The sequence below is a fragment of the Peromyscus leucopus genome, chromosome 3 (assembly GCF_004664715.2).
Source record: "Peromyscus leucopus breed LL Stock chromosome 3, UCI_PerLeu_2.1, whole genome shotgun sequence".
In the NCBI taxonomy this organism is placed as follows: domain Eukaryota; kingdom Metazoa; phylum Chordata; class Mammalia; order Rodentia; family Cricetidae; genus Peromyscus; species Peromyscus leucopus.
Window position 1 is genome coordinate 18,368,886 of NC_051065.1, and position 9,875 is coordinate 18,378,760.

A 9,875-nucleotide genomic window follows, 5' to 3' on the forward strand; every position below is an offset into this window, starting at 1 on the left:
TCTAGATAGTGATATCATTTACATGTATTCTCTGATTGTGCTTAACCTTTTTAAGGAAATAAAAATTAAGATGGGGAATACCTGCAGAGACCTGAAAATATTTTTGAAAGTATCCAGATGGTATTTCTACGCTCCAAAATTTGACAATCGAAACCAGTAACTCAAAAAGGTCTTAACAGTAGGCAAGCCTTGCCAGGAGAATGCCATGGCAAGTCACTGCATGGCCTCCCCTAGGGGAATAAGGATTTTTCATCTTTGAATTGCTCTTTACTTCTAAACCCTGGCTCTAAGTGCTCAGGCTGGCTTGGCATATCTGAATTGTCTCCTTGACTTGGAGGAAGCATCACTGGGCAAGGAGTACCTGAGACCCTTCTCTCTTTCTCTAGTCAACCCCAGGAGGAGCAAAATCCCAAGGGAAGGGAAGCCGTCATTTATATGAATGTAAGAATTATAAATGAAGAAGAGTGGAAAGCTGAGCAAACAGTTGATGGATGACAAGGACATCAAAGAAGCAACCCTTGCATATGTGAGCTGAGGAGCATTCAGAAGTCCCTTCCTGTCCCCAGGGTACAGGTTTCTCCTGTCTGCTTCTCAGTATCATCATCTGTGTAGTCAGTTACCTTCTCGCCGGGAGCCCCTCCTCATGTTACTGAGGACACTGGGCATCGCATACAGTTGAAAGAAGCTACACTTTCCTGACCTTGATTCAAGGCTAGAATACTAAAACAGGGTAACAATCAGAAACAAAGGAAAGAAGAGAACAGTGAGTCAAGTTGCTGGCCTAGCCCCATGTGCAGCAGAATGAGGTGGAAAATGGGGCACTGACCTGGTGCTTCCTGGTGACAGAGCTCCATTCTTCATCCAAGCTGTTGACCTAAGTGAAGAGTGAGGTCTTTGAGGAATGGTTTTCACCCTGTTTCTTTAGAATCACATGGCTGAAAGACAGCTGTGAAATGTCCGAAGTTTTTAAGAGTGCACAACCATCTGGAGCCTGAGAGACCCACAGAGGTTCCAGGGAAGACAGGAGGATGAGCCTGCAGAGCATGCAATAGCTCCAGAACAACCTAAAAAAGGCAAGTCTTATGGGAAGATACTTTTAAAAAGTGGTATCGTGGAATGGAGAGGTGCATGCAGCAGGAGAAAGGGTTTTGGGCTGCCACCCAAAACCACGTGGAAGTCCACGACCTGTGCTGCAGTGGCTGCCACTGACAAGGAAGCTTCTTTTGCAGTGATGTTGATGACTGCCGATTTAACTCATGACTGAGAATGAGACAGTGAAGACTTCTGTGACAACAGGCCCCCCACATACACACAAACAAACAGTCTAGATAGGAAACTAGCAAAGAGGGTCCTTGAAATTGTGATAAAGATGCTGAAGTGTAGCTCTTCACAGTTGATGGCATCTGGCAGCTGGGGTGACAGTGGGGTGGGAGTGGGAGGGGGTGGAGAAGACTCAGTTTTCTTTAAGGGTCCGGCCCCTGGGAGTTGGACCATGATCCAATGAGTATATGGACAATACAAATTAGCCTTGGTGTATTTTTCTTTTTGAGGGAAGGAGGGAGGCCACAAGGGTGGGAGGGAAGACCTTGGAGGAATGGGAAATGAGTGTGATCAGGTGCACTGTATGAAATTCCCAAAGAATTAATGAAAATATTACATCGGGGAAACAAGAGTTAACAATGCACACGGTCAGCTCTTAAAGTGACTGTAATTCATCACGCTGATCCTCGTGTCCTTCCCACAAAAAAATAGTGTCGACCTAGACTGGCTATTAAGGTATTAGAGGGTTTGATGCATATATTCCACACCCCACCCTCATGGGTGTGCATTAGACCTATATTAAAACTGGCAAGATAAAGCAAATGTGTTGCTGACCTGTGGTATTGGATAGTTTGGGTGAATCTTGGGTCATATTCCTGTTGAGAGTCTAAAGAGAAAGTAACAACAATGCCCTGTGACATGAACATGCCAGACCACAGGGGAAGTTAGTCTTTAGTTCTTTAAAAGGAAAATGATACTGCCACAGGATACAGAGTCTGGGGGAAAGCTGCATCACTTCAGAGGAAGCGCCTACTTTTTTAAAAACCTCATTAAAAATGTCGACCTCACGGACACCCAGAACAGTGCTGCTGGGAAGTCATGGCTCACGTTTTTTTGCAGGCTCCTCTTTCCTTGCCTGCACTTCCTTTCAGTAGAAACAGGGGATTTGAGTAGTGCCACAACAAAACTTTTAAATGCAAAGAAAGAAAAGGGTAAAATCACTGGCAAGTGATTTTCAAGCAATTCCAAGCAGTGACCTGGAGGAACTAGAGAACAAATTTAGACAACACTGAAAGCCTGAGGGTTGTAGACTATGGAATTGGTGAGAATCCAAGTAAACCAATTTCTACTGCTTACCAGGGAGCAGAATTTACATATTAAACCACTGGTTTGCATTATTGTGAGCTGAATGGCTATGTGTGAAGTCTTTTGTGATTGTACATTGAAATTTAAAAACACAAAGTAGTTTTTAGTGTTGTCCTGTCTTTACATATTTTCTAACACTAAGAAGACTGGATTTTGATGTCTTAAAAGCTCACTCTCAGCCCAGGTTAAATGTCTCTGCTTCGTTCTGCATCACTGTTCTCACTGAGGCACTCAACATCTGGATGCTATCAACATCTGGATGCCATCTTTCTATGGGGCAGGTCTGTGGGAGGGTTCGTTCAAGCAGGCTGACTGGGTCTAAGTGTAAAACACATGGATTAAAGGGCTAATCTGGTGAAGATGGTGATTTCTACACAGATAACCACCACTTACCACAGAAATTGCTGCTCTCCTGTCTACTTATGCTCACTTTAAAAGGGTTATTTCACTCATCTTTGCAACTGATTTTCCCCTTCCACTTTTTAATTAGTGAGTGTGTGTGTGTGTGTGTGTGTGTGTGTGTGTGTGTGTGTGTGTGTGTGTATGTCCACATAGAAGCATGCACATAAAGAAGCCAGGTATCATTCTCAAGAACACTGTCGGCCTCTTTGAAACACTGTCTCTTGCTGGCTTGGAGCTCACTAACAAGAGGTAGGCTGACTGGCCAGCAAAGCTAGGATCCTCCTGGCTACCTGGTCAGCACTAAAATTACATTCACCAGCACATGCAGTGTTTTTAGGTAAGTTCCGAGTGTCAGAATCAACTCCTTATACTTGTCAGACAAATCTTGACTGGCTGAGTTATCTCCTAAAAGCTAGCCTCTAAAAGTCTGACATTTGAAAGAAGACAGAGACTAATTTAGAAGCAGCTTATTGAAAACCAAACCAAACCAAACCAGAATGTAAGTGAGATCAAGGCTAACTGGTCTAAGAGGGTGACACAGTAGAATTTTCATCCCAAGATGTTTAACTCTCAGCACAGCGAAAGCAGAGCAGAAACAGGGCAGAGCTTGGCATGGCCTCACCTGGGTTTGGTTGTTGCCGCTGCCTAAGTGAAACATGGGCTGTATGGCATTTTAATAGTGTTGGTTCATTTGGAGATTTTTCTCATGGGGAACAGAAATCCAAACTACAGACCCCAATTTTCTGAAATAGCAAACGTTTCCACTGTGGGCAGCCCGAGGTGGGGTTAGATCTTCAGTGAGAATGAGGGTGTAGCTATCTTGAGGCTGGACTGAGAGGGGACATCTTCAGTGTTCTCGGTGGTCAACTAGCCCAAGATCTGAAGATGTAGTACCTGGTCCATTTCCATAGTGAGACAGTGAAGCTGCTTCTGGTGCCCTAGAAACAGCTGCTAAGGAAAGCTGGGAGCCAGCCTGGGGCAGGATGCTTGGTGACTCTCGTAAGGGAGTCTCGGGACTCTTTCTTCCACTCTGGCATTGTTGGGAAAATGTAACCATGCTGAGGTAGAAGGGGACAAAGATGGTTTCTTCCCCCACAGCCAGGCAAGCTGTAGGACGGAGTCACCAGCAGAAGATGGCATGCCATCGGTGGAGCTGGTACTGGAAGGACAGCCTGGGAGCTAGGCGAGATGGCAACCTCTGTCTGTGTACAAATGACATCAGAACTCTCTCAGATCAACACTTTAAGGATGGCTTCTTTTGATACTAGAGAGAGTTCAGGGGAATGTCATGGTGGGTGGCACAGTCATGCATATTGTCTTATAAAATTATTCTGACAATGGTTGTGAGTCTGAAAACACTGTGGTACTACTGATGGAATAGGCAGGGAAACCACAGAATGCAGTTCCTATATATACTTAAAAGATAAATGTCATATACCATATTAGTGTTTTAAAATAAATTTTGAAAAACTGAGTCGTGAAGTCTTTTGAGAGAGCTGAGTAGCCATTTTCTAAAACCTTTTCCTATTTTACTCCACGTCAGTAAATAAATTTAGAGGAGGGGGAGAAGCATAAACACACAAATCAAATTCCTATGAGTAATGGAGGAAAAGATGAGAATTATTTTTGGGGGAATTCCATGCATAAATACACTGAAGTTACATGATTTCCACCTGCTCTCCTTCCTTTTCCACTGCCCTAGGATTCGAGACCCTTTTTCCTCTAACGATTATTGTTACATATGTATACAACCTACTGAGTCCTTTTTGTGTGGCTTCTATGTATACGTGTTTAGGGCTGACCACTTGAAACTGGCAAAGCTATCAGGGGCCGGGCGGTGGTGGCACACACCTTTAATCCCAGCACTCGGGAGGCAGAGCCAGGTGGATCTCTGTGAGTTCGAGGCCAGCCTGGGCTACCAAGTGAGTTCCAGGAGAGGCACAAAGCTACACAGAGAAACCCTGTCTCGAAAAACCAAAAAAAAAAAAAAAAAAGCTATCAGGGATTCTTCTCTAGAGAAGACTGATTCTTCCTTTCTTAGCATCCTCCGACTGCCCATAGTTCTTCATCTGGGGGTAGGCCTTGTGAAACTTCTGCCATCCCTGTTGGTACATTGATGGATATCATCAGTGCTCAGGTCTTATTTAGGCAGCCATCTTGTTGAGATTCATGGGTGCAACTTCTCTGTTGAGTCTAGAAGACACTATCTTGCAGTAGGCTTCCTGGTCTTCTGGTTCTTACGATCTCTCTGCCCACCCCACCCCCTTCACCATCTTCCCTGAGCCTTGGGTGTAGGGGATGTATTATAGATGTACTAATTGGGGATGGGTAACTTAGCAGGTTACTAACTGGGGATGGGTAGCTTATGCCCACTTATTCTTTGCTTTCTGATTAGCTGTGGATCTCTGTAGAAGCCTTCATTTGCTGCAAAAAGAAGCTTCTTTGATGAGGGGGTGTGGGCTACACTTACCTATGGGTGTGTTTATAATACAGTCAGAGGTTATATTGATTTAGAAAAATGGTGGTAGTTTCTCTTCTAGGGTTCATGAGTTCTCCAGCCATGGGTAGTTTGCTCAGTTTACAGTATCAGGCATGAATTCCCTTTTATTGAATGGCTCTAAGTCCCATTAGACAGATGTTGGTTACCCTCAAGAAATAAGCACCATTGGGGATATGGCTGGTCATTGTTATGGATCACAGGCTTAAAAGCTGGGTAAGACTATTGTTTTGTTTTGTTTTGTTTTTTTATCTTTGGCAGCTTGAATAGCACCTTCTGGTGCTGTAGAAATTATTTCTCAGGAAGGAGAATTCCAGGTCAGTACCAACTTGATTCCTCCAAGCTTTGTGTCTAGAGTGTGTGGTACCCTCAGATACAGGGTCTTACCTTTTTTCCCTTCTCTGGACTACATTCTCTTAATATAAATGCAAGGCTTTTTTGCCTAGTGGTATGGTATGTGGAAGTTCAAATCTACATTTTCTGGAGCAGAAAAGCTGTTTGAGGGGTCATTGCATCCATAAGAAAAGTGTTTGGACTAGACAATTCCATAAATATGGGAGAGAATAAAGTAAGGCTATCTATATACCAGCCTCAAAACTTCCTTAGAGTGACAGGGTCTCTCACCATTTATTTCTATGCTCAAAAATATATAATTCATACTATCTATCATACAAAATGGGAAATAAGACACCCAACTCCTGCTCACACTGGGCACAACAAACTCCCTATATAATTTAAAAACCAGTCACTTCATTTTTTTCCCCAAGTGCTGGCAACGGAAGTCCACAGTAGACACAGTGCAGTGTGCCGCATGGCGGTTGAACAGAACTTCTGGATGAGAACTGGCTCTGAAAGGACACATGTCTGACAGTCAGCAAGTGGGGTTTCTAGGCGAACAGAGTCAGGCAGGGAGGGTAGCCAGCGCACAGCACATTCTCTGTAATTCCCCAGGGCTTGGGAGTCAGATACCTCGAACTGAACCCTCAAGGGCTGCTTTCCAGACCTTTTGCAATAAGCACTGTTTATTTTGGACTGCTGTAAAAAATTACTGCACACTCTAGAGACTTGAGACAACAGAAACTTATTTGCTCACAGTTCTGGAATTTGAAGACATGAAATTAATGTGTTGGCATGGCCACATTCTCTCCAAAAGCTTTAGAGAGAACCTCCGTCTCTTTTGGCATCTGGTGGCTCCTAGCATTCCTTAGCCTGTGGGATCTTATCTTCAGTCTTGACTCTCTGCACATATGACCTTCTCTGTTTCTCTCTGTGTGACAACTGTCCTTCTCCTGTCTCTTGAAGGACACCAGAATTAGCTCAAGATCCTTACCTAATTACCTCAGTGAAAGTATTCCCAAATAAGGCCACAATCAACTTCACTACACACTTTGATGATTACAGAGGGAAAAAAAATTAAATACTCAGCCATGACAGTGCTTGGAAACTATTATGGTACCTGCAATATGTTTGCAAATGGGAGGAAAATACAGACTAAATATATTTGGGTTTTATCTATTAGTTATATGTACAGCTCAAGTTGTTTAGGAAAAATGAAAATGCCATTCAGTGTAAAGACCTGACATCAGAATAAGCTGTTGCCATATGTGGAATTAATGCCATCTTGGTAAGTTTAGTGTCTCTGGGCCTGTTTCTTCATTTTCAAAAGAAGTAGCTTGTATATCTTTAATCTCTAGATAATGGCAGGGTTTTTGTTTGTTTGTTTGTTTGTAACATGGAGAAGGACTCACTCATTGTCTATTTCAGTGAAAGACAAAGGAGACCTAAGGCAGAACAGATGTGATTTAAGATATGAGAATAATTCATGACTCCAATAGAGAATAAACAGTAGCTACCAAGTATCTTGGCCCTCAAAGTGGATGGAAGCAAGACTGCTAAGAGAAGGCTCCTGGTCATTGAATGATTTGACCATTGCTGTCTCCATGGCCCATTGCTGTCTCCATGGCGCCACTTCTCTGCTCTACCCACTATCATTAACCGAGCAGTCATTCTTACATTCTCTATGGGAAGATTCCCCATGGCAAAACAAACAAGGGATTTATGCCAGCTCTTCAAGTGAGTACCTGAGATGCTGCTGAAGGGTGTCTGTGGCTGTTCTTCACCTCGGGCAGCTACAGCACTCAGGACTGAGGGATACAGGCTCCTTTCCCCGCTTAGACATCTCTGCTATCAAAGACATAAACAAAGTTTTTGAAAAAATTTCAAAACTTAACGTGACAATGAATGCCCTTCCGATTCTAATGCCGTCCTATGGATGTGGGAGGGGACACACGCACATTTGCATGCCTCAGTTCGTTCATCCTGTTCCTCTTTCCATTTTAAATTCTTTCTCTTTTGCTCATGGCCTGTGTTATCTTCACATTTGCATTTTAATAGTTAACAGGCTTGTATTTTTAGTTATTTTGGCAATTTTATGACCACATTTGGCATATTCTGTACCTATTTCTTGAGGGATGCATTTCAGAAAATTTCTAACTTTTGAAAGCTCAAAGGAATTAAGACCTTTCTTTCCACCTTCTGTTTTCTCATTCGTCATTTTTTGAGATCAAGGTTTATCCTTGTTCTCCTATCCTAATTTTGTATTGAAATAATGGATAATCAGCCTACACCCTGCTGGTCTGTCTACTCCTCTTGTTTTAATGGATGTCACCAGCCACTTTCCATAGCCATGTTCCCTGACTTTTCTCACTTGTCTGTAAGTTTAGGATGTAGTTTGGCTTTCCCCAGACCCCATGAAAATGTGGTAGGTTTTTGCCTTAGCACTGAGTGTTGTTAAGGAGAATGCTAAAGCCAGGCTGCTATTTCTCCTTCCACCCCTTCCTTCCACAGAAGTGACGACTTTGTTGCTGCTTGGATCCTGGGCCATCCTCATCTAGGTCAATATACAGATTCTCAAGAAATCCATTTTAAATATATGTATAATATTAAAGTAGTGTTAACTATACAATATGCTGCTGGTCTATTATTATATAGTCATAGTAGATTCTGATTTAGATGGTAGAATTTAGAGTTCTGTTGCTTGAATTTTAATCCTTGAACCTTAAGTTTTTTTTTTTTTTTTTTTTTTTTTTAAGTAGTTGACCTCATTTCTTATTAAATGGATTTACTGGCCCCTGAAAAAAAAAGTTGCCAGGGTATATGCAAAGGGTAACACAATTTACTTTTGGATGGTGACTAATTCCTTGATTTGTACTTGTCTGTGTTTTGAGGAAACTAACACAAAATGGAGGGAAGCATTTTAAATATTTTGAAAGGAAGTATTTCTTAGACAGACATCACTTCTTGGTCTTGACAGCTTGGATGGGCTGATGGGTTTATGTAGAGAAGTGTGTTTGGGGTTTTTTGCCTTTTTAGGGGAGCCTGTGCCCCAGCTCCCTAATAAATGACTCATGGGGGCTTATTCTTACTTATGAATGCCTGGCCTTAGCTTGATTTAGTTTCTTGCCAGCTTTCCTTATCCTAACTTATCCCATCTATCTTTTGCCTCTGGGCTTTCCCCGTTCTCTTACTTCCATAAATCTTACTCTTACTGTGTGGCTTGTTGTGTAGCTGGGTGGCTGGCCCCTGGAGTCCTCCTCCACACAGAGCCTTCACTTTATGTCTGGATGTGGGAAAGGGGCACTCGGGGATGCTGCTCAAAGAGTCTTACTTATACTAGTTTTGTCTTTCCTGTGCAGCATCTGATTCTTTCAGTTCCCCCTTCTTAAGTGCTTTCTGGTTAGTAAAGAAAACACTCAGTTCTGGTTCCTGAGATGCTTCACTAAGCATCATTTCCAACTGAGGCATCCAATAGAGAAAACTCCTGCTACTGAAAAGCTCTGGTCTCTCAATGAATTTCCAAGCTGTTCTACTCTCAATGGATGAAGAACCCAAATATTCTGTGACTAATCACCTTCCTGCTCATTCTTGGGTTGCTTAAGCTTGTGGGCTTCTGCTCAGTTGTTTGTAATATTTATTAGTACAAACTTTCTCTTCTGCATTTGGTGGTCATCTAGAAAGGACCTTATTTTGGGCATGTCAGGATATGAAATCCAGGTTAAAGAGGTCACCCCAGCAGGAGTCACAAACTACTCTGTAAGATCATCTGTGAGGGACAAAACTGAGAACACAAGTAAACTTCACAGAACTGAGATGGGATTTCTTTTATCTTTAAAGGATTTGGGATATAATTAAGTAGGCACTGATTCTCTAATGTGTAAAGTAGGGCACATGTCTGCCCTGAACACTAACACAGGCATTGGCTGCCCCTGTCAGTGCATCAAGACCAGCAGATCCTCTCTGAGAACTATAACTCACCAAACATATGCTGTACCAGGGTATGACTTTAGTTTTGGCAAGAGTGAAATTTTGATGTGATATTTTATTAGTAAAGTGTTTTTGATCATGTATCTTTGTTGCTGGAGAGCTTCTCTCCAGGTTCCACCAAGCCCCACAGTCCCACAATCCACGTATAAAATAATCACCCAGACACTTATATTACTTATAAACTGTATGGCCATGGCAGGCTTCTTGCTAACTGTTCTTATATCTTAAATAAACCCATTTCTATAAA

General features: G+C 42.5%; 1 non-coding gene across 1 annotated transcript; it reads right to left on the reverse strand.

Moving 5' to 3' along the window:
- Positions 1-9,528: 9,528 nt before the first annotated feature.
- On the reverse strand, positions 9,529-9,658 carry LOC114693501. The gene has a single exon (XR_003734562.1). It is a non-coding gene; the product is annotated as a small nucleolar RNA SNORA3/SNORA45 family (small nucleolar RNA).
- Positions 9,659-9,875: the final 217 nt, after the last annotated feature.